This window comes from Schistocerca serialis, chromosome 9 (genome assembly GCF_023864345.2).
Source record: "Schistocerca serialis cubense isolate TAMUIC-IGC-003099 chromosome 9, iqSchSeri2.2, whole genome shotgun sequence".
Classification (NCBI taxonomy): Eukaryota; Metazoa; Arthropoda; class Insecta; order Orthoptera; family Acrididae; genus Schistocerca; species Schistocerca serialis.
In genome coordinates, this window is record NC_064646.1 from 227,349,077 (window position 1) to 227,374,869 (window position 25,793).

Genomic DNA, 25,793 nt, shown 5'->3' on the forward strand with positions numbered 1-25,793 from the left:
TTCTTCTTCTTCTGATTGCACATTACTTTGTTCCAGTATTTGTTGTACTTGTTGTTTGATGTTTTCTAATTCTGACTGGGGTATCCTGTTATTTTTGATTATTACACGGATCTGATCAGCTAGTCGTTGTTCTGTTAAAAATTTTAATTCTGGGTATCTGGTAATAAATGTTGTGTATAGTTGTGATCTGTATCCAGTTGTGTTGGTTCCTAGGTTTGTTGCTTGGTAATAACAGAACATGAGGTGTCGATTAACTTCATCTGACCATCTCATCCTCTGTCTTTGTTTTCCTTCTAGGGTGGTTGCAGGAAGCATATCCTGCAAAACACCTCTATTTGGATTTAAATCATTTTCCAGTTGGCTAGCAGTGTCGTTACCATTGTGGGCGGGCATAGGGTTCAAGCGTCGTCCCCGACCATGACGGCGCTTGTCCGAGCCTTCTTTAGTTCTGTCCTGAACCAACTAATCACACTAAAAGGGGGTTAGCCCTATTAGTGGTTTGTTCTTTTCGTCGCCTTTTATGACTGGCAGAACATACCGGAGGCCTATTCTTTTCCCGGGCCTCCACGGGGTTTATTATTATTATTATTATTATTATTATCATCATCATCATCATCATACTCCCCTCCCCCGACTGTCTGTCTGTCCATCTAGCTGTTAAGACCGGTTTTTCTCAGGAAGTAGTAGATGTATCAAGTGAAATTTATGTCATGGACTAAAATATGACTGAGGTTCGACCTGGCGGTGATCTCCTTAGAACTTCCTTTGTCGCTATGCTCTTCGTCACCTTTCTGCTTGTTGCCTGTTGCTGGAGCTTCAAATTTACCCTGGGTTGCAGGATCCTTATAGGGCTTCATTCGAAGGACGTGGACGTGGACTGTTTCTCTGATCTTTCGTCGTCTTGTGTTGGGGTCAAAATCTTCGACTTCATAAGTAACATCAGACAACTGTTTTACAACCTTAATAAGGTCCAAAGTAGCGCCTGAGGAGCTTCTCAGAGAGACCAACCTTTTAAACAGGAGTGAAGATCCAGATGAGGTCACCAGGCTGGTAGACAACAGGGTGGTGGCTCGCATCATACCTTCAGCGATCATTTTCTTGAGCCTGTAGCATGCGGAGTCGAGCTAACTGCTGAGCTTCCTCAGCACTGGTTAACACCCGGCTGATGTAGTCATTGTCCACGTCATCAGGATGTAACGGAACACAGTGTCCATTGTTGTAGTCGCCCAATGCCCATGCACCAGGTAAAATGGTGTAAATCCTATGGTGTCTTGTTTGACGGTGTTGTAGGCAAACATTATGAAAGGTAGCACCTCATCCCAGTTGCTCTGCTCAACGATGATGAACATTGATAGTATATCAGCCAAGGTCTTATTAAGGCACTCAGTGAGCCTGTTAATTTGCCGATGGTAGGCAGTTGTCATGTGATGAGTAATGTTGCACCGATGTTTTACCTCTGTCACGAGATTCGATTGAAAAACTTTCTCTTGATCCGTAATTTACAACCTTGGGGCACTGTGTTTTAATACAATGCCTTCCACGATGAATTTGGCTACCTTGAATGTGTCAGCTGTTTTCATGGATTTTGTAATGGCATAGTGTGTCAGATAATCAGTGTAAATGATAATCCATCTATTGCCACTAGCAGATGTTGGAAATCATCTGAGGTCAATCCCAACACACTGGAAAGGCGTTTTGGCTGGTGGAATTGATATGAGTTAGCCAGGTGGTTTCTGAGGAACTGCCTTTCTCCTCTGACACTCTCAAAAGTGCAACACTCCTAAATAAACCTGGCCAGAAAAATCTCTTGTTGATTCTACTGTATGTCTTAATAAATACTAAATGTTTGGCCTCAGGTTTGTCATGGAATTTGTGTAGAACATGTACGCGCATGTGTTTAGGAATCACTGGTAGCCACCTCTTTCGAAACAGATCAAAGTTTTTCTTGCAAAGTAATCCATTAACTATCTTAAATTGTCCTTTCACATCCTTTGACCGATTTAAGGCAAGCATAATTTGAGATATCTTGGCGTCCTTCTTCTGTTCAGCAGAGAGATCCTGGAGTGCAGCGAGACAGTCACTATCTTCATCAAAGTCTTGATGTTCTTGCACAGGGTTTCTTGAGAGATGGTCGGCACCTTTTTTCTTCCACTTTTGTACACTGTGGTAATGTCATACCCTTGAAGACGTAGTGCCCACCGGGCGAGTCGTCCCGTTGGATCCTCAAGACCTGTCAACCAACAATTTGAATGATGGTTTATAACAACTGTGAATGGTTCTCCATAGAGATATGTCAAAATTTGCACATGGCCCAGATCACACCAAGACGTTCTCTTTCTGTAGTTGAGTAGTTTCTCTCGGCTTTTGTAAGTGTCCTAAAAGCATAGGCCATAACCTTCTCTTTTCCATCCAAAATTTGCAGCAGAACAGCACCAATCCCATACCCAATGGCATCTGTGTGTAGCTCTGTAGGTACTCTCTCATCATACAGACCAAGTACGGGGTCAGTTGTCAGAGATTTTCACAGCACATGGGAAGAATCTTGTTGAGCACCACCCCAGATAAATTTAGCATCGGCTTTTAACAACTCTTGGAGTGGCCTGACTTTGATACAAAAGTATTTGATAAAAGTATAGTAATAAGAACATAATCCGAGGAAGCTTCTCGCATCTCTAATACTTTTAGGAATAGGAAATTTCATTATACATCTCACCTTTTCTGGGTCTGGCCGCACACCTTTGTTTGACACAAAGCAGCAAGTTGTTAACTGATAGGGAATAAAGAGTGCAAATTTTCTGAAGATTTCTTTTTTAAAAAAAGAGAGAGAGAGACAGACAAGATGTCAAACCGGCCGACTGTAAGCAGGAGAGGCACCACAGGACATTTTAATTTCCACTGTCCTGAATATGGTTTGATGGAATCTATTACAAAATATACACATTTCAGTTCCACAGAGCGAAGTACAGTGATGTGCGATAGAAGAATGCTTTGAGAGGAGGCGAGACACTGCATTTTGGCACACTTACGACCAAATACACACGTGTTACATTTCCTCAAACACATATGTTTTATTTTTGAAAATACAATTTACTTTTTTTGACGTCCTATCTCAAACACTCGAGTGAGTGGCGGGGTATTGCTCTGGTTCAGAAATATTGTAGATCCAGGGCTGATGAGCAGAGCAGTCTGAGTTAGTGGGGAAGTGGGTAGTCTCCACATGACCTGTGTTTACATTTAGTGATTTTGCTGTTTCCTCTTCGTTTACTGCTCTCATGATAAATGAAAACAAAAGATTTCTGTGGCTGGGAGCAATCAAGTGAATTAAAATGCATTCACATAATTACGGAAGGCTGAAATGAGTTACTAGTTGCAGATTTGATTTTATTTCCCCTTTCTGACAGTCAAGCATTAATTGTCTTACAGAACAATGAAATCATTTTTGTCGGTTACAATGAAGTCATTTTTGTCGGTTTGCTAAAGAAATTTTCTTTTATTAATCTTTTCCATTGAGGCAGACAATATATTTGAACAATTCCACACACTGTTCACTGCATTGAAAGTGCACGTTTTCAACTTCCAGCACGTGTGGCATTATTCCGTAATAAAGAACCAAACATGAGAACACAGTACTGGTACTCCAAGAAAATTTACATCCCGAAAACCACATTGAAAACTTATCATCAGGTTGTGGCCTACTTCACTGGGAATCTGGACATACGAATGTGCACTTTAAATGTGCACATTTTAGTATGGGTCACGAAATTCCGATGCTTTTTGAGTATCCTCTGATGTCTTGGTTTTTTTTTTTTTTTTTTTTTTTTTTTTTTTTTTTTTTTTTAAATAATGTAAGATCTTTTAATGTTTTACACGTACGAACATACAGGCTCCCTATGACATCGTAGCTGTGCAAGCGCAGTGACGCCTGTCATCTGGCGCTCTCTGGCAGCTGCAGAAATGAACCTGTTTCTAACAGGTCGCGGGAAAATATTCGGAATGGTGGTTTGAAAAGCATTCCCATCAAAGTACCATTCTGGCAGTTACACCAGAACTATGTGCGAGAATGTACGATGAATTTATTAAATCACAGAGTGTTTCACTCTCATTTAAAAATCAACTCTTCGACGATGAGCCATTTAGATGAATTTTGAGACCAGAAGATCAGAAATTTATCTCGTTATTAAAAATTTTCCTGGTACATTTGTGTGATATATCTTAAATTGTAATATGCGCATAAAAGACCAACATTAAATGCGAAAGCTTAGCTTCTCTTGTAGCATATTAATGTTATAGGCCAATATTACATGTGAAAGCTTTGCATTTCGTGTCGCAACACAATGTATATTAATTTAAATCATTAAGTGTTTCTGTTAGTGTGTTCGCGCTACTTGACAGTGATGTTGCTATTGGCTGACTACAAAGCTCTGAATACCCGCTGACATCAGCTGGCAAGACCATGTGACATGAGCTATGACTGGCTTACAAAAGTGCATCGCAATCTTGATTTCAATGCTTTGGAAAGTAACATGCGGTGTTTTGTGGAATTCGAAGTTATACTTTCGTAGTACGAAAATATGCAGGGTACATGTTGCTGCACACCAAAGATCTTTCCAAAACGAGTTTCTTCCCTGTGTTTAGTTTTCGATGCCGGGAAATTCTACGCCTGTATATAAAACCATAATCATTCAAAGGACTGATAAGTTATACAGTTCTGAGAGAAAATATACTGTCAGTTAACACGGAAAAAGTATGTTTTCACCCGGGAGAAATTGTATTTTTAACTGGGAAATCGGGAATTTTTTTTTCCCTTGTCCGCATATACACCATGTTTTGAACTCTCAACCCTCCATGCAACAGTCTAGTATCATAACTCACCACGGTGAGTGTGCTACTCAGCTTCTTCTGCGACAATGTAGTCCATTGTTGGTGTAATAAATTTAAGCTTCTAAGACAATGCTGTGAAAAGATACAGCCTTTTGCGTTACATAAGAACATTGATACTCGCAAACTCATTCATTAAAAGCTATAGACGGATGACCATAGATGTTAAGTCCCATAGTGCTCGGAGCCATTTGAACCATTAAAAGCTATAGGGTACTTCCCGATGGTCTTAGAATCCTGAAAGTTGGCAAGAAGCAAGGTTTCATGGTACAACTAAAGGAAAATAAAAACAATAGAAAATTGTTATTTTTTTTCATAAAAAACAAGAAATATAAAACTTCCTGGCAGATTAAAACTGTGTGCCCGACCGAGACTCGAACTCGGGACCTTTGCCTGTCGCGGGCAAGTGCTCTACCATCTGAGGTACCGAAGCACGACTCACACCCGGTACTCACAGCTTTACTTCTGCCAGTATCTCGTCTCCCACCTTCCAAACAAGAAATATAGTCACAAGTGACAGTTAAGATTTCCAGCATTTTAAAAAGTTCACAGCTGTGAGCAATACTGCTACTCATGGTAATTAAATGTATTGCCTTGTTCTGCAATCTGACTATAGCTTGAATAATTTTTCTGTCCACTCCCCAAAAAATTATGTCATAACTAATAACAGAATAAATACAAGCAATTCATCTGATACATGAAATATTTCATACTGATGAAAGAATTTCGAGGGCATATCATGCTGTAGAGTTTCTGTTACTGAGTATTTTTACAAGCTCTTCACACTCTTATCAACAGTCAACAAGTATTCCAAGAAATTCGGTGTTTTCCACACATTGTATGAAGTTCATAGTGCATGTTTTCTTTATAGTAAGTGTGACTTCACTGTTTGTTACCCACTTATATACACTGCTAAGCATTTCTTCAGCATTCTGTCTTAGACTTCCAGTGATCAGTCAGAGATCAGTACTTTGTCCATGTTTCATACTTTGTGGGAAATCGTTAATGCAAATTAGGAACAATACTAGACCTAGCACACTACCGTGTGGTGCGCCCCAGAAGTATGTTTTTCAGTAAAGTTAGAGTTACTTGGTGTAAGTGTAATTTCAGTCAGCTGTATTCTGTTTTCTAGATATGACTGGAACCACTTCTTCACTAATCCCCCCTCTCCCCCCCCCCCCCCCCCCACACACACACACACACTCTCTCTCTCTCTCTCTCTCTCTTTCTCTCTCTCTCTCCCGCCACCACCCCCCAACCACCAGTGCCCCACCCCTTGTTTCCAGTTTGTATTTTGTGATAATTGTATCCAATGATTTAGTTAGATTGATTAGTATACCTTTTGTATAGTTCACTTTATCCAATGCTTCTAGGACACCTTTTTAGTGATATGCTGTTGCTTATTTATTTAAATAGTTAATAAGTCTATCTTTCACAGTAGTTCCTATCAATGTAACTCCGTCCTATGTCTGAAGCGCAGGACTTCGGTTGGGCGATTTCCAATAGTACAATACCATTTATTAGCCAACCAGTTTCGACATTACATTATGTCATCTGCAGGCCTGTGTATATAACCCTCATGTTACAAACTAATGTAGCACTGTCAACTCGTCTAGAAGATTTTTTTTCCCACGGGCATGTGCACTTCTTGAGCAGCTGTCTGTTGGTTTGCTGACAGCTGTCCAAGGAGTGTACATGCCCATGGGTACCTGCACTTGTTGGCTACCTGTAGCTTCTGCAAGTGCTACACTGCAATACTTCCAAAGTAAAGCCCAAAAAATTGTGACAGCACTGCAGTTCTTGTGTCTTGAACATCAAACGAAAGTATAGCCATGCTGTGCAATAAAATAATTTTTTTACTTCATTCTTTAAAGAAACGTTTCATCAGTATAATGATATAATTAAAAGAATTACAAGCAAAAAAAATGTTTTTGTTGGTGTACTCCAACACTCATGTGTAGCATTGAGAACCAATTTTTCTGTGTACCGTTTCAGGTTAATGAATGTTTCTAAAGAAGAAAATTGAAATGGTGGAATTTTGTGTGGTGTTACAACATCTCTTTTCCTTCTCTTATGATTGACAGATAATGTGTGCCATTGCACGTCTGTCAGGCTACATAGCAGGTGCACACTACTCTTTGCTGATGTCCAGGCTGACTCCCTATCTGCTGAAGTTGGACGCCACACTGGAGACAGTTGTCAAGACTGGTAGCTCTGAAGGTGTACAGCCCCCACCAGGACCCTCCTCAGGAACAGGTATTTCATTTTGTGTAACACACCAACATACATCTAAAAGGAACTACATTTTCACCAAGAGAAATTATGAAATCTTTGTTGTAATTACATTTAGAAGTACATAATATGAAATCTGTCTAGTGGTAAAGATGCCAGATCCTGTAGGGAATATAAATAATGGAACAAGAAAACATAACAACTCAACATATAATAGAAGCATTGAGCTGTCAGTAGCTCATAACTAGACTGAAAACATTTCTACACTTTTGAATGATGGCCTTTTTCAGAGACCTGTATGTATACACACATACACACATCCATGGCTACATTGTCCCAGCTGGCTATACTGTTTTGTATAGTTCAGGTGTTCAGCAGTCGATAGCCAAATAGACATTGCTAAGATTTCAGATGATTTCCTTTTTTGTAGATAGCTAGACAGAATGACATACACATACAACTCTTGTATACCTGCGTGGCAACATTGCCCCAGTCGATTACATTGTATGGGCACTGAAATTGAACAGTTGTTTTATGCAGTACTTATTAGCCCTAGAGGAGGACATAATCCAAAAGCGTAAAAATGCCTGCCTTGGTAGCTGTGTGGTCAGCGCAGTGGATTGTTAACCAAAGGAGCGCGGGCTCAATTCCCAGCCAGGTCAGAGATTTTCTCTGCTCAGAGACTGGGTGTTGTACTGTCCTTATGTTTGTATCTTCATAACTGGTGTTACATTATTGATATGGCTGTATGGGTGTGTCCCAAAATCCAAAAAAAAAAAAGGTTAGTAAAAATTTCAGTATACCACATTGCACATGTCCTCATTAAAACTTGTCAGATATACACTGAATTGTAGATATAATGAATACCTGGACTCATTTTTCATGAAACTTTTATGAAAATTTCAGTTTTTTACCAAATTGACTGCCACACCACCTTCTAGTTGTTTTTGCACAACTGTCATTTTTCATTATGCACTATACGCATCCACAGCAAGAATTGCTATATGTGGAATTTGACTAACATCTGCTACATCTGCTGTTTGTTATGTATTCATTAACATTTATTAGTATCTAGTTGGACAAAATTTGACGTGTAATTTTAATCTGTATTTGGAGGATACTTTTCTCACTAAAATTTATCTTATAAGTTGAGGAGAGGTCATGGGAGACAGTTTCTGCCCTGTATTAGATAATAAACCTCTCCATGTTGCATACTGCCCTCAGAGTTAGTAAATGATTTTCATTTTCAATCATTTATTTATATGTTTTTTGTTATATTAAGCAAAAGCATTTAGCATCTGAAGTTATCACATGTACTGCCAGATCCAATCATACAGTTCCACAATATTTTGATGAATAACCATTCTGCCACCATCAGGTGATGCTTATGGAATGATGTCTGCTGTGTGCTGGTGCTATTTATGCCTGCTGGTCCAGAGTTTGGGCCTTACCGACCCCATTCCATGCTTGCTTGGTGGTGGGGGAGTCTCATTTGCCTTCCACCCACCATCCTTGTTGCATCTCATGTCCAGGTCTCGCACTCTGCATAGATGGAGCTTAGTGTTGGCTCCCGTGCCTTGCTCAGTTGGAAGCCTGTGTCCACATTGATTAGATTATCAGTCACACATTTCAATTGCTTCTTTGAAATTTGAGTCCCAAGATTCAGGAACTTTCTATTTCTGGTAATTCATTTTTATGTACATTTTCAAATCGGTGTTCTGCTGTTGCAGACTTGTTGGGCTGCAAGAAGCAGATGTGGTGCTTGTGTTCTGTACATTGATTTTTGATCGTATGGGTTGTTTGTTCAATGTAAATTTTTCTGCATTCTCACAGAACTTGGTACACCACAACTTTTTTGAGTCATAGGTTGCCTTTCACTGTCCGTAATAAAGCTCTAGTTGGTGAAAACTGGCGTTATGTGGTGTTTTCACAGTAGTCTGCCAATTTTTGACAATACATTCCCAGCAAAGGGTATGAAAATGTTGTTATCACCTTCTTCTGTATTTTTGGCCTGAGTCATTCTTGGGGTTCCTGTGTTGCAGGGCCATCCAGATCTGTCAGTTACTGTATCCGTTCTCATGGAAGACAGATTCCAGGTGCCACAGCTCTGTTGTCAGGCTTTGTTAATCTGATATGGAGTATGTACTGTGTACTAGAGTGTTCAGCATGCTGTTCTGTGAAGGATAATGGCAGCTGGAGCCTTGGAGATGTAAATTCATATGCACTGGCTTATGTTATACACCTGGGCAAGTGGGCCATCAGGCCTATTCTAAACTTGGATGTTTTTATGGATGGAATTCAGATGTTCTAAGAATTTCTGTAGTTGTTTAGGTGCATGTGGCCTGACAAACAAGCATGGTGTGGGGTCGGTGAGGCCTGAACTCTGGGCCAGCAAGCATAAATACTGCCATCATGGAGCAGATGCATCATTCTATCAGCAATGTCTGATGAATAGTTATTCGCCAAAATATCATGGACCTTCATACACCAAAGAACCATGGAATCAGCATATAGACTGATAAAGGCTCAGATCACATTTACATTTATTTTAAGTTTGAACTAAATGATAAATAGATTTGAATAGAATGATAAACCATTTTCAACATAGATAAGCTCATGACATTTGTCATACAAGCAAATACTTTGAATGAGAGAAAAAACAAAACATTGCATCTTGTAAACATACCCAACTTCATAAATGTGCACCTACATGTTGTTATCTTCTTCATAATGCTTCATGCCCTTTTGAACTAATATCCGCAAGTTATGACCTATATTCTGTGTCAAAATAAAGTTTGGTCTCGAGATAAAAGAATGAGAGCTGCATTTTGTGCATAGATCTGGAGGACAGCAGCCAGGCTGAGCAGAAAGCACACAGTGACCACAGCTGTGCCTCTGGCCCCACAGCACCCAGCTGTCGGGATCCCATGTTTACTGTTGATGGAAAGCTTGCTCCTACTGTGCAGGTAAAAGGCATCAACTTTCACTTGGATGAGACACTTGCAATGTATTTTGCTCAGCCAGTTTCCATTCCCTTAATTTCTCTCTCTCTCTCTCTCTCTCTCTCTCTCTCTCTCTCTCTCTCTCTCTCTCTCTCTCTGCTCAGTGTTTATTTACTCATAACTTGTCATATATAGTCAGTGCAGTATAATTATGTAACAGAAAGAAGAGTTTGTAAATTTTCTAGAGAGCGCTTAAGGTTTTGATACAGTCAGCAGGTTCAAATGATCATATGTTGGAGTATATTATGCAGGAATGAAGATACTTGCACAGGAGTTAAATCGGAAGAAGAAAGAAGATTTAGAGTGGGACATCGCATCAACAATGAGGTTATTAGAGATGGAGCACAAGCATTGATTGGTTAAGGTTAGGGAAGGAAATCAGCTGTACCTTTTTTTCAAAGGAAAAATCCCAGAATTTGCTTGTAGCAATTTAGGGGAATCATGGAAAACCTAAATCTTGATAGCTGGACAGGGATTTGAACTGTCGTCTTTCCGAATGTGAGTGCCACCTTGCTCAGTAGGAGGTGCATCAAACCAGTCTTTGTACTGAAGACAATGACAATAACATTTGATGGTATGCGTGAAAACTATTGACTACTTATAAAGGCACATAACAATAGAATTGTAATAGACTGATTTACTCTTATTGATAGTATAATATCAGTATATAAACAAGGGAATTATTTCTACAAAATATCAGTATATATGCTATATCAATATATCATTGCCATCTTTGGGAGTAATTACAGATGAAGTACATGAAGTATTTCAGGTATGAGAAAAGGAAAGGTGTTGCAATGATATTGTACATTGTGCTTTTGGCCAGGATCAGAGGTTTTTCTCTGGTTTCATACCTACCTCTGATTTTCTGATCCCTACTCCATGACGGTGAGCAGCATTCTGAAAACACGAGCCACAAGCTACCTGCAAATCACACATTTCTGGGCCATGGTAAACAGTAATCTTAACTCTTTTCCTAGGTATCATACAAGCTCCTTTTTCTGGTTATCATGAATGATAGTTTGGTAACATAACTCTGATGTACTGTTCCGTAAACATCAGTACAAAACATTGCTACTGAGTCCATGCTTGATAGCATAGTTACTTCTTGGTAGAATCTGTACAGTTCAAAAGAAAGTGTTTTCATCTGAAAAACCTTGGTATTTGGTATGTTCATTTAAACAAATGCATATGGACAAGAATCAGGAAACTACATTGTTTACACAACATTAAGTAATTTGGATTGCTCACCTTCATGTCATGTCAAGCAGGCAGTCTCAAAAGTTAATAACAATTAAATATTCCAGCACTGATGAATTAAATGTTCACAATCTGTAATAACTTTTTGTCTTCCTACAACTTAGGGTTCAACTCCTTACATATTACTGCTGCTATTCACAAAACTTCTTGTAGCATTGTGAAACATGTCCTGCTGTCACCATGCTGTGTCTGCAATTACCTGCCGCATGGAGGGTCTGCATGGTTAGAGGCACCATGTCATGAATTGCACGGCCCCTCTCGCTGGATGTTCGAGTCCTCCCTTGGGCATGGATGATTGGTTTGTGTTGTTCTTAGCATAAGTTAGTTTAAGGAATGTGTAAGTCTAGGAACCAATGGCCTCAGCAGTTTGGTCCCTTAGGAAATCACACACATCTGAACATTTTTGCAATTACGAGAGATTTGCCTTTTACAAAACTTCCCTGTCCCACCTCTTCCTACTTAGCTTAGTGGTAATGTGCATGTATATTGTGCAGCCAGCCCGGGTTCAATTCCCAGCTGCATTGGAGATTTTCTCTGCTTGTGGACTGTGTGTTGCATTGTCCTCATCATCACTTTATCTTCATCACTGGCATGCAAGTTACACATTGTAGTATGAACTGAAATAAGACGTGCACTCAATGGTCAAACATCCTTGGTTGGGGCCTCCCAGCCAACAATGCCACACGACCATTTCATTTCATTTTTTCTGGTTCTACAGAGCATTGGTTGCTTCTCTGTTCTCATTGACTGAAACAATCTATGACCAAACAACATTAGTAATTGCTCACTCAGAACAAAGGGCTTGTCATGCATGCCAATTAGCATTCTTAAATTAAAAATAGTGCTTCACAAAATACCAAGAAATTAAGCTTACAATTTTGTAATTTCTTTAATGTTCTTCAACCACTGAAGTGTTTTATATGGGAGAAGAATGTAGGGGAACATAAAGGACTTAACCGTATTTACTCGAATCTAAGCCGCACTTTTTTTCCGGTTTTCGTAATCCAAAAAACCGCCTGCGGCTTAGAATCGAGTGCAAAGCAAGCGGAAGTTATGAAAAATGTTTCTACATACCGCCACAACAAACTTCTGCCGTTGAATATATGTAGCGCTACGCAGGCATGCCTTGTAGGCACAAAGATAAATACTGGCACCAAAACCTCTGCGTCAGTAAATAAATTAAAAAAAAAAAAAAAAAAAAAAAAAAAAGTTGAAGACGAGCTTTTTTCTCCGCCGCGAGTTTCGACCACTGCATTTTCATACATTATCCAACGAAGTAAATACAAATTACGTATTGTTCATCTTCGAATGTAGCACAATTTCAGTGTACTACGAAAATCTGACTGGCAAGACTGTTTGGGATGTTTGTCAATATGGCCAACTCTACGTTCTGAATTTTTTCCTATCTGTGAGAAGAGATGGTTGCTAATAGGAACCTGATGAAATTTGAATCACATACAGTATTCTCTTCACCATAAGAATAATATGAATATAAACATTTTGCCATGTATTCTTTCGTGTTTGCTGTTATCTCATTTAAATCCTGTCTGCCAAATAAACTACGAAACTAGAGTGAGACAACCTACGCCGAAGAATATACGTATTGTGTCATGTTTATATCCGTATTATTCTTATGCCTAATAGTGATACAGTCAGAAATGAAGCACGGCAAGTGACTAGATTTTTAAATCTAAGATGACTAATTTCTGTGCAGAAATTGATGTAATAAAGAAGCGGCCACAAAGATTTTCAAACGCAGAAAAATTTTCGCCCAACTCTCGTTCAGAACATGTTCTATCATACGCAGTCTATTATTTGATTCTTGTTGATCATTATCAAAGAAAGCAGCAGTGTAAGTAACAACAAATAGCAGTCTCTTGCCATTGTTTCGCTAATGAGACGATTCCTCTCTTTTTTTTTTTAATTGTACGCGGCGGTAGCGCGCACAAAAGCAAGCCATGCCGCGAGCCGCGACAGGCTGTAAACATGCACTATCAAAATGCGACAAACAATGCATGACACAGTGCAGTAATGCATTTTCAGCTTAAGAGTGACGCAAACACCCATAACAAAGAAAACGGCACTTATCAGATCAAAGCAAAATAAACAATCCGTTCAAACCAGACGAAGCATGTGAAAAAGGAAGGGCACCCGTATAAATACGGACGGAGCGCCTGACGCATAGGAATGGCTCCGTGGTAGAGCTTAACTGCTAAGCTTACGACTCGAACCAATCTACTGTAGCTGTATCGTCATTCATTCGACCTAAATTGTGTCTCATATTACAATGGACCAACTTTGTTTCGATTTGGAGGTGCGGCCTACAACTTTTCTCTCCCCTTGAATTTCGAGTCTCAAATTTCAGGTGCGGCTTAGATTCGGGAAATATTTTTTTCCTGTATTTCATTTTTTCAGTTTTTAGGTGCGGCTTAGATTCGAGTGCGGCTTAGATTCGAGTAAATACGGTAATTCTCTTACTATCAAAGCATTGGAAACAGGATGTAGTATGCTGAGTAACAGAGCACGCAGGAATAAGGGGAAACCAGCAGTCAGGTAGCAGCCAGGAGGCCTGGAGAGTAGTAGACTTGAAGAATGTGTCATTTACCTACAGCCTGAACAGCAGCGAACTAAAATAGGGACATACCCTCTATTTTAACTGATGATGAGACACGCGGTAAAACTTTTGAAACCAGAAGTATAATGAATGATTAATCATACAGTTATATTTTACATGCATTTGCATACATGTGTGTGTGCGCGTGTATGTGTATGTTAAGAAAATTCTATGTTTATATTGTAATAGTTCAGAAAAGGAAAGAGAGAGGCTGAAATGAAAATCAGTGAAGAAAAAAAACGCAAAAATTGATATGTAGGCTCAGTGAAACGATACTTAAAACAATGGGGTAGGGGTTGTGAAACTCCCAGGGTTCACAGTGAACAGAAAACTCACTTGACAAGACCATACTACACATGTATGTGACAAACTGTCACAAGTCATATGCTTCCTGAGAAAATTGAAACATGTGATAACTGATCCGTATAACCTAATAGTATGTTATTCATTGTTTCACAGCCATATCAGCTGTGGCCAGTTACTATGGGGTCACTCTACTGGCTACAAGAAAGTATTATTGCTAAAAAAAAGTTACCTATCAACTGTCAAAAACAGCTTCCTGAACATTGCCCTGAGAATGTTCGGATCACTACCAGTGGAAATGCTGCTGCTGCCACTGGAGATGCTCAAGAACAAAATTTTAAGAGACTTGAAACTACCAGTATGTCCATTCTACTCCATCCAGGATTTTTTTACTGTGAAGAAAGTGAATGGAAGCAGATACCAGAAAAGAAAAAAAAGAGTGACTTTTGCCATTAGGTTTTATCTAATGTCTTCAAAATAACTTAGGAATTTGTCTTGAAACAGCAAAAATACAATAAAAGATATTTACTGAGAGGCTCAGATTTTATTTACAATACTTGGTTGACTGAAGCTAGCAGTCCCACTTCAGAAAAAGAGAGGAAAGAGAGAGGCTGCTATTGAACGAAGTGATAATTTACACTAAAAATGTTATATGCTGTGGATTGGAAGACAGTTTTAAGTTGTTACAAGATGATGAAATGAAATTTGGCCGTTGAATAATTCATTGTGCCTCCGAAACTGAAAGAAGTGATAGTACTAAGGCGTTAACGGTCAATTCTTCAGTAGATATGCAGTCAAGTTGATGTGCCAACCATTACATTCCTTGTTGGAATGCTGTCAAAACAATGAGGTAACATGGCAAATGGAAAACTCAGGAGTGAAAAATTGATGTGCAGTGTTGTATAAGTGGTGCGTACAGCTGCTTCCAGAACAGAATATGCAAGGGAAATACTTCATGGACTGCGAACAACTCTTCTGAAGTTGTACCAGACTAACTGTCCAAATTCATAAAATACTAATCTTTTTGCTTCAAATTGTCATAATAGACACTTGATAAGATCGATCTTTTGTGTGTGCTGTAAGTTAAAATGAAATGAGTCAATTTGTTATAGTAGAGAAGAAAACAGATAGCAGTGTGTGCGATGCAGTGTCCCTATAGAATACTGAAAATATGTGAAAAATATTGATAATGCTTGAGGAAAGCATAAACCTTAAAATGCATGGACTGTAAAACTTGAAAGTTAAGAACTTGATGACATACACTAGAATGAGTGCTTTATGGAATGAAATAGAAGCAGCATCTCATCTCAGAAACTCTAGATAATTATTAAAAAGATGTATATCACTCTATATGCAAATTAAAAGCTGAAAATGGTGGAAGTTTTTTTGCAGGCAAACTCCATATAACCAGCTTGTGGTTCTGTAACATCCCATATGCCTTTGATGTAGTACAGTTTTGATCTTATAGTGCAGTGCATCACTGCCCCTTTAGGAAAGCTTAGAACCGCATTTCACACGACTTAGTATGGGATAGGATGGTTTGCTATCTGAAACCCTCAGAGTTTCAACAAAATGCTGCTGCTTCCAGATTCTACAAACAAGTTTATAGCTCATAAATCACACAAAGAGCAACATCCTTTAGATGGCCCTCTAAATAACTGCAAAGTATTGAAAACAGCATACTAGGTAAATGAAAAAGGGCTAAAAGGATGCAGAATGATGAGTATATTGAAAAATCCAGTAACAAAGTAAAATCAATGTGAAATATTATAAAACGGGAAGGAGGGGAAAACAAAGCAATGCACGAAAACAGAATAACTAAAAACGACGACAAATTTTTTACCAAACATGAAGCTGTTATTACCACATTCAACAGTCTCTTTAGAGGCATAGCTGAAGAATTGGTTTTAAATAACTGAAACACAAAATATCAACCAGTAAATCAGAAGATCTGCATGTTCTCAGGGTCAGTATGTATTAGTACAGTCACTAATGATGATATAAACTCCCTTAGGACATTACAAAATTCTTACACAGTTGACATTAATGACATTCCAAAATCTGTCATTAAGAACTGTATGCATACTATTGCTGAATCACTGAAGATCTCAAAAGCGTTACTGTTCTCAAAAAAAAAAGTAGGGAAGAAGATATGAACAAAAATCGAACTATCACAGTCTAAAGTATTTTTAAAAAACTACAGTGAAACCCCTATTTTACATTTTGGTGTGGTCCAGACTTAAGAACCCAAAACTGAGGAAAACACAGAATCAAGGAAAATGTTAAAACTTCCAGAATAATACAAAAACATGTGTAATTGGCATCTATGATTAAAAACCTTAATCATATCAAATACATTGTACAATATCTGTATAAGTGAAGAAATTAAATGTACAATACAATGTTTACATAATTTATGATAATGAATGTCATCAGTTCTTACAAAATCACAGATGTGTAACAGCAAGTAAAAACTTGTCAAAAAATTGAAATTGATGTCTCGGTATAAGGTAATTGAGCTATTTTCCAACATGCTATACGACAAATTATATGTTAAAACATGTGTTTTTAAGAGAGTTTTCCTTTGTGCACCTCCAAATAAAAGCAAGAATTGATCAACATGCTGAATTAAACCGAAAACTGTGAAATACGGTGAAAGGCATTGGAGTCTTAACATGTGGGGACGTGAATTTCTTTGCACTGTGTAAAATGTAAATTTCAAAGAAAGCTCAGGCCCTACAGTTTCACTTCGTGCCTTTTAGCTCTGGTGCCAATCTTTACGATCTACATTGTGTGATGCAAAGTATGTATGTGAGTACTGTATGCAGTTGTTTCAACAGTATTGTGTCAGATTTGAACACGAAAATCTCTTTTTTAAGCCCATAAACATGTGCAGTGACAGAGGACAGAAGGCATGCTATCATGTCTTTTGCATGTCAACAAAGTGAACGATTTTTGAAGTGTCATAGAAACAGGACAGCATAGACGTTATTTCCATGCAGAGTAGAGTTCTTGCTTTATTAGATTGTCAGGACATTAGTTTCACTGTAGTTTACACAGCTTTTCACTTGCTTGTGGGGTGTCATTCAGTGTGTGACCAATAATAGCAATTTACAGGATAAAAACACGATATGATTTTTAGGCATGTTCCAGCTTTGTGCAATACTATAAATGTGATTAAGAGAATGGTCTCAAGCACTTAGACCCTGTAAAATGGATATTTTGCTTTAACATGTTTGTAAGTAATTTTTTAAAGTAATTATAGCCTAACTTGTGTAACACAAAGGCCTGTCTCTCCAACAGTAGTCTATTTGTTTATTTTGTGGGAATATTTCTCGCCGGTAACTGTCAGTTTTTCAGGCATAACCGAACATATCCCAACTATAATGTATGTCTACTTTGATTGTCTGCTTCAGTTTACTTTTGAATTTCATTTTGAGGTTTTCAAAGTATATAAGTCCATACCATTCTTCGTGATGTACCAATAGTTAGTTTGTTGGTTTGTTAATTTCATGTCCCATGTATCATTTGCATGATAACTCATAATGATGTGGAGCAAGTCATTTTATTCTCAATTAATGTTGTTTTGTAAATGTGCCTCCATGCTGATCATTTACTAGATTTTTGTTTCTTAATTAAAGACAGACAGATCTTAGTTAGTAATTCCTACCAGTAGCCATTTACACATTACAGTAATAGACAGTCTTTTGCAGAGCAGGAGAAGTTGTCAAACAGAAACATTTTCAGTTTAGTTTCAAATTTTATTCTGCTGTCTGTCAGGCATTTTACATCACCTAGTAAGTGATCAAAACTTTGGTTGGATGAGTGATCAAAACTTTTGGTTGTAGCATTGTGAAACCTCTGTTTGTGCTAAGGCAACCTTAATAGAATATAAAGAATGTCATATTTTTCTTCTGATTTTGTAGTTATATACATAATTGTTTCTGTTGATATGCAGTGGATTATATACCAGTGGATTATTTACAACAATATTCATGAGGGAATAACAATACTGAAAAACAGATAGATTGCTACTCACACACTAAGCAACAAGGAAGCACTAGGAAAAGAGTGTGCACGTAAGTTTCTGGCCAAAACCTTCTTCAGAAACGAAGCAGACACACATTCATATAATCATACACACAAAACACACACACACATGACCCCTGTCACTGGCTGTTATAGCCAGAATCTTTTTTAAATTGGGAGGAAACGTGAACAATGAATAATTACCGGCAGGAGAAATTTAAGACATGGGATGCTGCACCAACGATAACTGCGGTCAGGTAGCAGGTAGTCGTGTGTTAAGCGGAAGCGAGATAGTCGATACAGTGTGGCTTGAATGTTGGTTTGTTTGCAAGGTGGAAGGCAGTGAAAAACACCGAAATGAATAAAAGCAAACAGGGCAAGCATAATTTATATACCGTACACAAAAGAAGATATTGCTTCAACTGCTCCACTTACAAATGAGATGAGATGTGACTCCTTTAAACTTTACATAACAATCAGATTGCTTAGTACACCCATAAATTATTCAAGCTGGCATTTTTTATGAAAAAATTACATGTCCATACAATCAGAGCACCAGGTGCTATTTGGGATATGACCACAAAGTCGATAGATATCCCCAGCAGCCGAAACTGAGCATGGATGGATCAGAGTGACATCACAGGGAAATATCACCTCCGTGAACCATGAAGGTGTAAATGTGGTGAATCTCATGTTTTGGGCTACATAAGATGGTAGACGTTGGCTTCAAGCTTGTGATGTAATGAAAGCTCCCTTCTTTTTTAACCTCCATGGTTTTTTCCCTGTACTGACTCTTTTCTGTCTTGAATGCTGCTTATTTTCATTTACACATCAGGGTCAAAATTGCTGTTGTTGTGATAGCTGTCTGTTGTGCAGTTTGGCATCTGAATGGTGAGAGAGAGGATATGAAGGACTATTCTTTTTATAAAAAAAATTGTAATATAGTAACAAAATGTAGGAACAATGTCAATATAGAGTTTATCAATGACCCAAGCAGAACTGTAGTGGAATTTCTTGCCAAAAGTCGTGTGGTAACTTCTCTACACTCATGAGAACTGAAAGAATAGCAAAAGTGTCATCCAAACACTTCAGAACATCTACATGTGTGTGCTTGAGAAGCCGGCCGAAGTGGCCGTGCGGTTAAAGGCGCCGCAGTCTGGAACCGCAAGACCGCTACGGTCGCAGGTTCGAATCCTGCCTCGGGCATGGATGTTTGTGATGTCCTTAGGTTAGTTAGGTTTAACTAGTTCTAAGTTCTAGGGGACTAATGACCTCAGCAGTTGAGTCCCATAGTGCTCAGAGCCATTTGAACCATTTTTTGCTTGAGAAAATACATACTTGAAAACACATAAGGCAGCATGTAGAACACAGTAAATAGTGCCTTTTTCCTTTATCGTTTGTATCTGGTTTTCTTGCTAAGTGTCACATAACAACAAAAATTATTTTTCTCATCCAATAATTCAGACTTTTTCGCTATTGAAATAATTTTAATTAAAACATGTTTATCTATTTAGGTTCTTATTTATGCACAGTGTAGGTTTTTTTTTCTCTCTCTCTGTAAAATGTAAATGCTCTTTGCTTCCAGTTATATGCCTCTCTTCTAGGAGATCACTAAAGTTCGCATCATTTACGACGGCAGACGAGTTTAGGTTCATTCTGTGCATCTGACATCACAAAACACAGTCAGCCAATGAACAGAGAACAACGTTGCCAGAGCTCGACTGAAGTGCAGAGCATGGACAAGTGTCTTCAGTTTTAGAAACGTTCAGTCATAAAAAAAAGTAGTTGAATAAAAGCAATGTCTTGATAGCAGACTTTCTTTTATAGAAAGTTTGGAAAAAGCATTCTTTATACCAGGGCTTCCCAACCTTTTCAGCTGGCGGACCCCTTCTTAAGTCGAAAATCCGTGGCAGACCCCTAGTCAGTCAACAGCACAGTAACTTCAAATTTCAGAGCCAAACCCATGGGAACTGAAAGCTTCTTAATGCAGGTGCCATGTTCCCAATGACACCCCCTCCCCCCCGCCCCGAAGTATCAATAGTCTTTGGTTTATAGATGAATGAAAACAACTTGAAATTAATGATCCAATTTGAATTCCCACTGTATCCAGACACTTGCTAGTGGATTTACTCTCTTTGTTCAACACACTATAGCCTGATCAAAATTACTTGGTAAGTGAAATTTCACACGATAGAGCTTTTTTTCCTCCAAGAGCAATCAACATCACATCCAAACTCTTCGCTGTTCACAAGCTGTCGCTTATGGTTTGTTCACTTACACTATTTGGCTACAGTTGCGTAAGGTGCTTGCATATTTCGTAACAGTTGTGTGTGTGTGTGTGTGTGTGTTTCCACTATTTGGCTACAGTTGTGTAAGGAGCTTGCATATTTCGTAACAGTTGTGTGTGTGTGTGTGTGAGGGGGGGGGGGACGTGTGTGTGGGGGGGGGGGGGGGGAGGGGGGACGTTTTCCTTTGGTCGTCCTCCCTCCTCATTCATTTCACCTGGAAACTTCCCTTGTTGTGAAGGCGATGGAGAAACTGCAGCCTTCTTCAACGATCCTGACTCCAGCCACCAATCCATGTCAGAAGTAATAAACTGGTCAAAAATTGACTTATGAAACGGGTAGTGCACTGACTGGGGCCGCATACATGCCAGCGAGAGCTGTGATTGGTCAACAAAGCTCGCCCCGTGCATGCATAAAAGGTTTCAGCGCATCTAGCGCCATGAGCCAGCACACAAACGCCCCCATACTGTTGCTAAACAGTCGATCAGAGCAGCCGCATTCTCTGGCATTAAACTGTGTATACTTTCTCACTTAGGAACTGCAAAGGCTGCTTGGGGATACAACCTGAAGTAAAAGTACACATGTTTTTCACACGAAAAAAAAAAAAAAAAAAATAGTGATGAATTTGATTTTCACATTTTTATTCAATAATTTTACTCATTATTTTACACGATTTGGTGAAAGGTGGCCGCAGACCTCCTAGAAAGGGCCGTCAGACCCCTAAGGGGTCCGCGGATCACAGGTTGGGAAGCCCTGCTTTATACCAATTGCTTCATATTCTATTAATCAATTAAACCAAACAAGCAATAAGCCTCCTAATTCAGGCGATAGCAAGGAAAGATGTTTGTATCATTCTCATGAACCGCTTTTTTGCAATAAAAAACAGCGGTAATTGTTTATTTCCTATTGTACTTCGACGAAACGTGAGTAATTCATAGTCATACCAACAGTGTCTGTCGGTATTTTGCATGATGTTTTAGAGTCCTCCAGGACTCCTGCTCAATGATGAGCTGTGTTAGCATAAGAGTTAAGGTGTTTGGCTGCTAAGCGATAGGTTCTCAGTTCAAACCTTGTTCGGTGCTCAATGTTTTCTTTATTTAAAAACATTATCAAAGTGTCTTACTTCATGAATTTTATTCATTTGAATGTAATTCTTTGAAATTTCTAGTGCTTCGTCTCTTCATTATAATCATAATAAGTTTTTGGTTTTTCTAATTTTGTCCTCCAATATTTCTTTTTACAGCAATTAAAAACAATGAAAAGGCATACATACAATATTCATGTTATCTGTTTTGTTTGTATATCTTCTCTTCCGCAGTCGCTGTTTTACTATTCATATTGAGATATATTCTTTTGCAACAGTATTAAAAGTATTATTTATAGCAGAATTTTGGCTCGTACGTTGCCGAGCTACTTGAGTGTCTGACGCAATTCATTGCTTCGCTGCTTTGGCATCATCACCATATTCAATTTTTTTGTCGACTGATGTATGTTTTGGCAACACAAATTGTTCGCGCACTGTGCCTCACTGACAATATATTTTGGTTTCTATGTTTTATTACGTCCACAATTCAGTTTTGTGTACTTCGCCAACTTTGTTTTAATCAGAACTTTTTATAAAAAAGCAAAATGACTCTGGTACAAATAAAACTTTTATTACAGTCGCGAAAGGCAGAATATTTCTCAATATTACATACGACACCTATCTGGTACTTAAATGAGATGTTGTTATACAGTAAATTTTATACGAAATTAAGGTATCTTGTCCACATTTCATTCTCAGCATTGTGGCAACTAAAATCTACCATATGGAAAGTATACGCCATGGCTTTTTACCTCTGCAAACTCTTCAAAATTTCGTGCAATGGTTTACTACATTTAATGCTGCACATTAACTGTGTTCAACATCGTAACATAATTGTCATTTATGGGGGGAAGGTATCAGTTAAGAAGATGTGTAAAAATCAAATTTTTGGGCCAAATAGTTTTTGTGAAATCAAATGATAAGTGTGTCAAAGCAGTCGGAACACCATGGGTCTGCACAGGGGAACAGTGCAGTGATGACAAAATCGCGCACAACGTGGAATGCGGGAAGCATGTCTCTGTAGCAGCGAAAGGGTTAATGCAACTGTGGTGGCTTTACTTCATAAACTGCCCCCCCCCCCCCCCAAACGTTAAGTTTGCAAACTATACTATACTACGGCACTGCATCTCTAGGCACGTGCGTCGTTTGCAACTGGCAACGCAGCAATCTCCCGCGTCTGGGCGGGCATGCGTGAGCCGCCAAGAGAAAAGAATTGAACTATAGTAGGTAAGAAAAAATATCAAGACCTTGTGTAACTTTTCAGTGTGCCAAGAAAACAAAGCAAACAACACAACAAAGATTAAGATTATACAAAAGTACAAAATCTATTCTATAATAGGCATGGGCTCAACCAGAATAGGTTATAACATTCAGTGTTAGCAGATGCCACCATAGTCCCTTGTCTCTGCAAATGCACAGTATGCATCATATTCGGAAATTTCGACACAGTTGTTTACTGGTTTATATGAGAACACGTAAGGCACATGCACTTTGAGTAATCAATTTTGACCGGAAGGTCACTCATGTCAAATTGTCTTTCATGTGGTGTGTTTGCTGTGCTGGCTGTTGTGTGATGAAACAAGTCACCAGCCAATAAGAGATCACAAGCTGGAAATGGCCGATGTTTCCTTGGTTCTAACCAAGCACTACATCAGAAGTTAAAAAAACATGAGATTGAGTTGTAAGTGTATCAAGAAAAGGTGGCAGTTGGGCCCCTTCATCATGTATTGACTCAGTCCAGAACACTTCACGTCAACTGTTGTGCTTTTCCATTATTGTTGCAGCCTGGAAGGACGTAGTTGTATCATAATTGCACAATGAAGCTAAACATTGCAAATTGTGTTGGCAACACTGATCATGGATTACGTCAGCATTTCCTCTCTCGTGTCTCCCCTCTCTCTCCAATGGCCTAAAATATTCCCTTAACTCGCTGACACCACCTGTGGTGCGAAGCGTCTGTGTTTTGTGCCTCTTATAACTCGTTACAGTCACAACAAATGTCAATAGGAAGAAAATGGGACAAAGTGAAGCAAGATGTTGAGTAAGAAAGTGGAACTGAGGTAAACCGCGCTAGGAAGAAATGTAGAATCGGTGAATTTTTAGTCCTTATTGTATGGGCTTTTGACAGGGGCTATGAATTTATGGCATGAAATCGTGAAGAACATAAAATCAGAAAACGTAAAATTGAAGTGCCACCTGTATATATGAAAACTGTCAGATTTCATTGACAATAAAGATATACTGAGTGCATCTCAAACAGATTTAGACATGCAAGTCAACACAAACAGCTGTATATAACTGTATTAACTTGACGTTAGATGTTTTGCATATAAAACAACCCATTACAGGCATAGCAATAATCCCCCTTCAATTTACATACTATGAAATACTTTGTGATAGTGGATCTTAAAATATTGTTCACAAAATTTCAACAGTGTGTTATTGGAGGACTGACAAACAAATGGATTGCATTGTTTCTAAGCAATCAGTTACAGAAGGTTGATGTACGCAAACAAACAGCAACTCTATTCTATTCAGTGCTTTGTCACTGGTTTTACTCTATAAAAGAATACCTAGAACAGTAAATGTGCTGTTTATGGTTAAGTACAGCACATGAAATATTCATTGCAGCAAATTTCATATAAAAGTGTTGTCAAGTATTGTAAAAAACTATAATATATCCAGTGTAAATATTGACATACTCTGTCTTACACATGTAACACACTGTGTAATGTCAGATCACATAGACCAAATAAATAAACATGGGCTCAATAGTGCATCTAATACTGTGGCACCTTGAATGGTGCCCATACGCCAATATTTTAATGGGAAAAATAAACCACAAGTGTCAGTCAGTGTCTGCATGGAGCTTTATGTGCTCTCACTTTACAGAATAATTTCTTGAAAATTGATATTGTGTTATTAATACATTTGTTGTGTTTGTTAATGTAGGTATTGCAAATGCTTCTTATTTTAGCTTTATACTTACATCAAATGTAGGGACACTTTTTCACATAACATCCACAGATTAATACGGCCCTTGATCTATCTGTTTTTGCATCATTCACTTTTCAGATACCACAAGCATGGTCACTGCTAATACATTTCAAGAAATGGCCACTATTTTGAATTTTTTAAATGTCAAAACACTTACACAACGAAGTTATTAACACATACAAACAGAATATTCTGAGGGTGTTTCAAAATTTAGCCATTAAATGTAGGTTATAACTAATGTGAAATGCAGTCATGTAAATGATCAGGGTGTTCTCACATTTTACAGTGAGAAATTATATTATAATTATAAACGTAGTCTTTCCATGTCATATCAGGCAAACACACTTTGTATTTGTGGTGAGGTAGATTATGTGAAAGGTTTATTAGAAAATCCACAATAACTACGTTAAAAATACAAATTTCTGCTTCTGTCGTTGTGACATTTACTGTCAACCATTTCATTTGAGACTGAATTAAGATCAGTTTTATAAATATTTGATGTAATCCGTATTAGAGCATGTTGATTGTGTTGCAGTAATCATAATTATGCAGCAACCAGCACCCACAACGGAAGCATATAGCATCTAGCACCCACAACAAACATTAAGATGTTGTTGTACTATAGCTGAAATAAGGAAAGTTATTTCCTGGAAAAATTCAAGTATTTAGTTTAATTTTTTTATGAGATATAGAAATTTTCCTTGAGTAGACCATCCTTCTTTGTAAAGAATATGCATATGGTATATTTGGCTGGGAGTCCACTTCTGTGGAGTTTGGCTACATATGCGTGAATGATGATGAAATCACGCAGAGCACAACACAGACACACCCAGTCCCAAGCAGAGAAAACCCAGGGCCCCATGATCAAGAACCAGCAATGGTGACAGTAAGACCATGAGCTACTGACAGCTTTGTAATTTGTACTCTGAGACTCCAAAAATCATGACTTAATTTGCTAATGAGATGTAGGAACTTCTACAAATTAGCAAAATGCAATCACTAGACACTATTAATACTGCGCTAGTTGTTGAAACACACAGGGAAATATGTGCTTTCATGCAACTAAATACTATTGTTTCTAAGCAATCAGTTACAGAAGGTTGATTTCA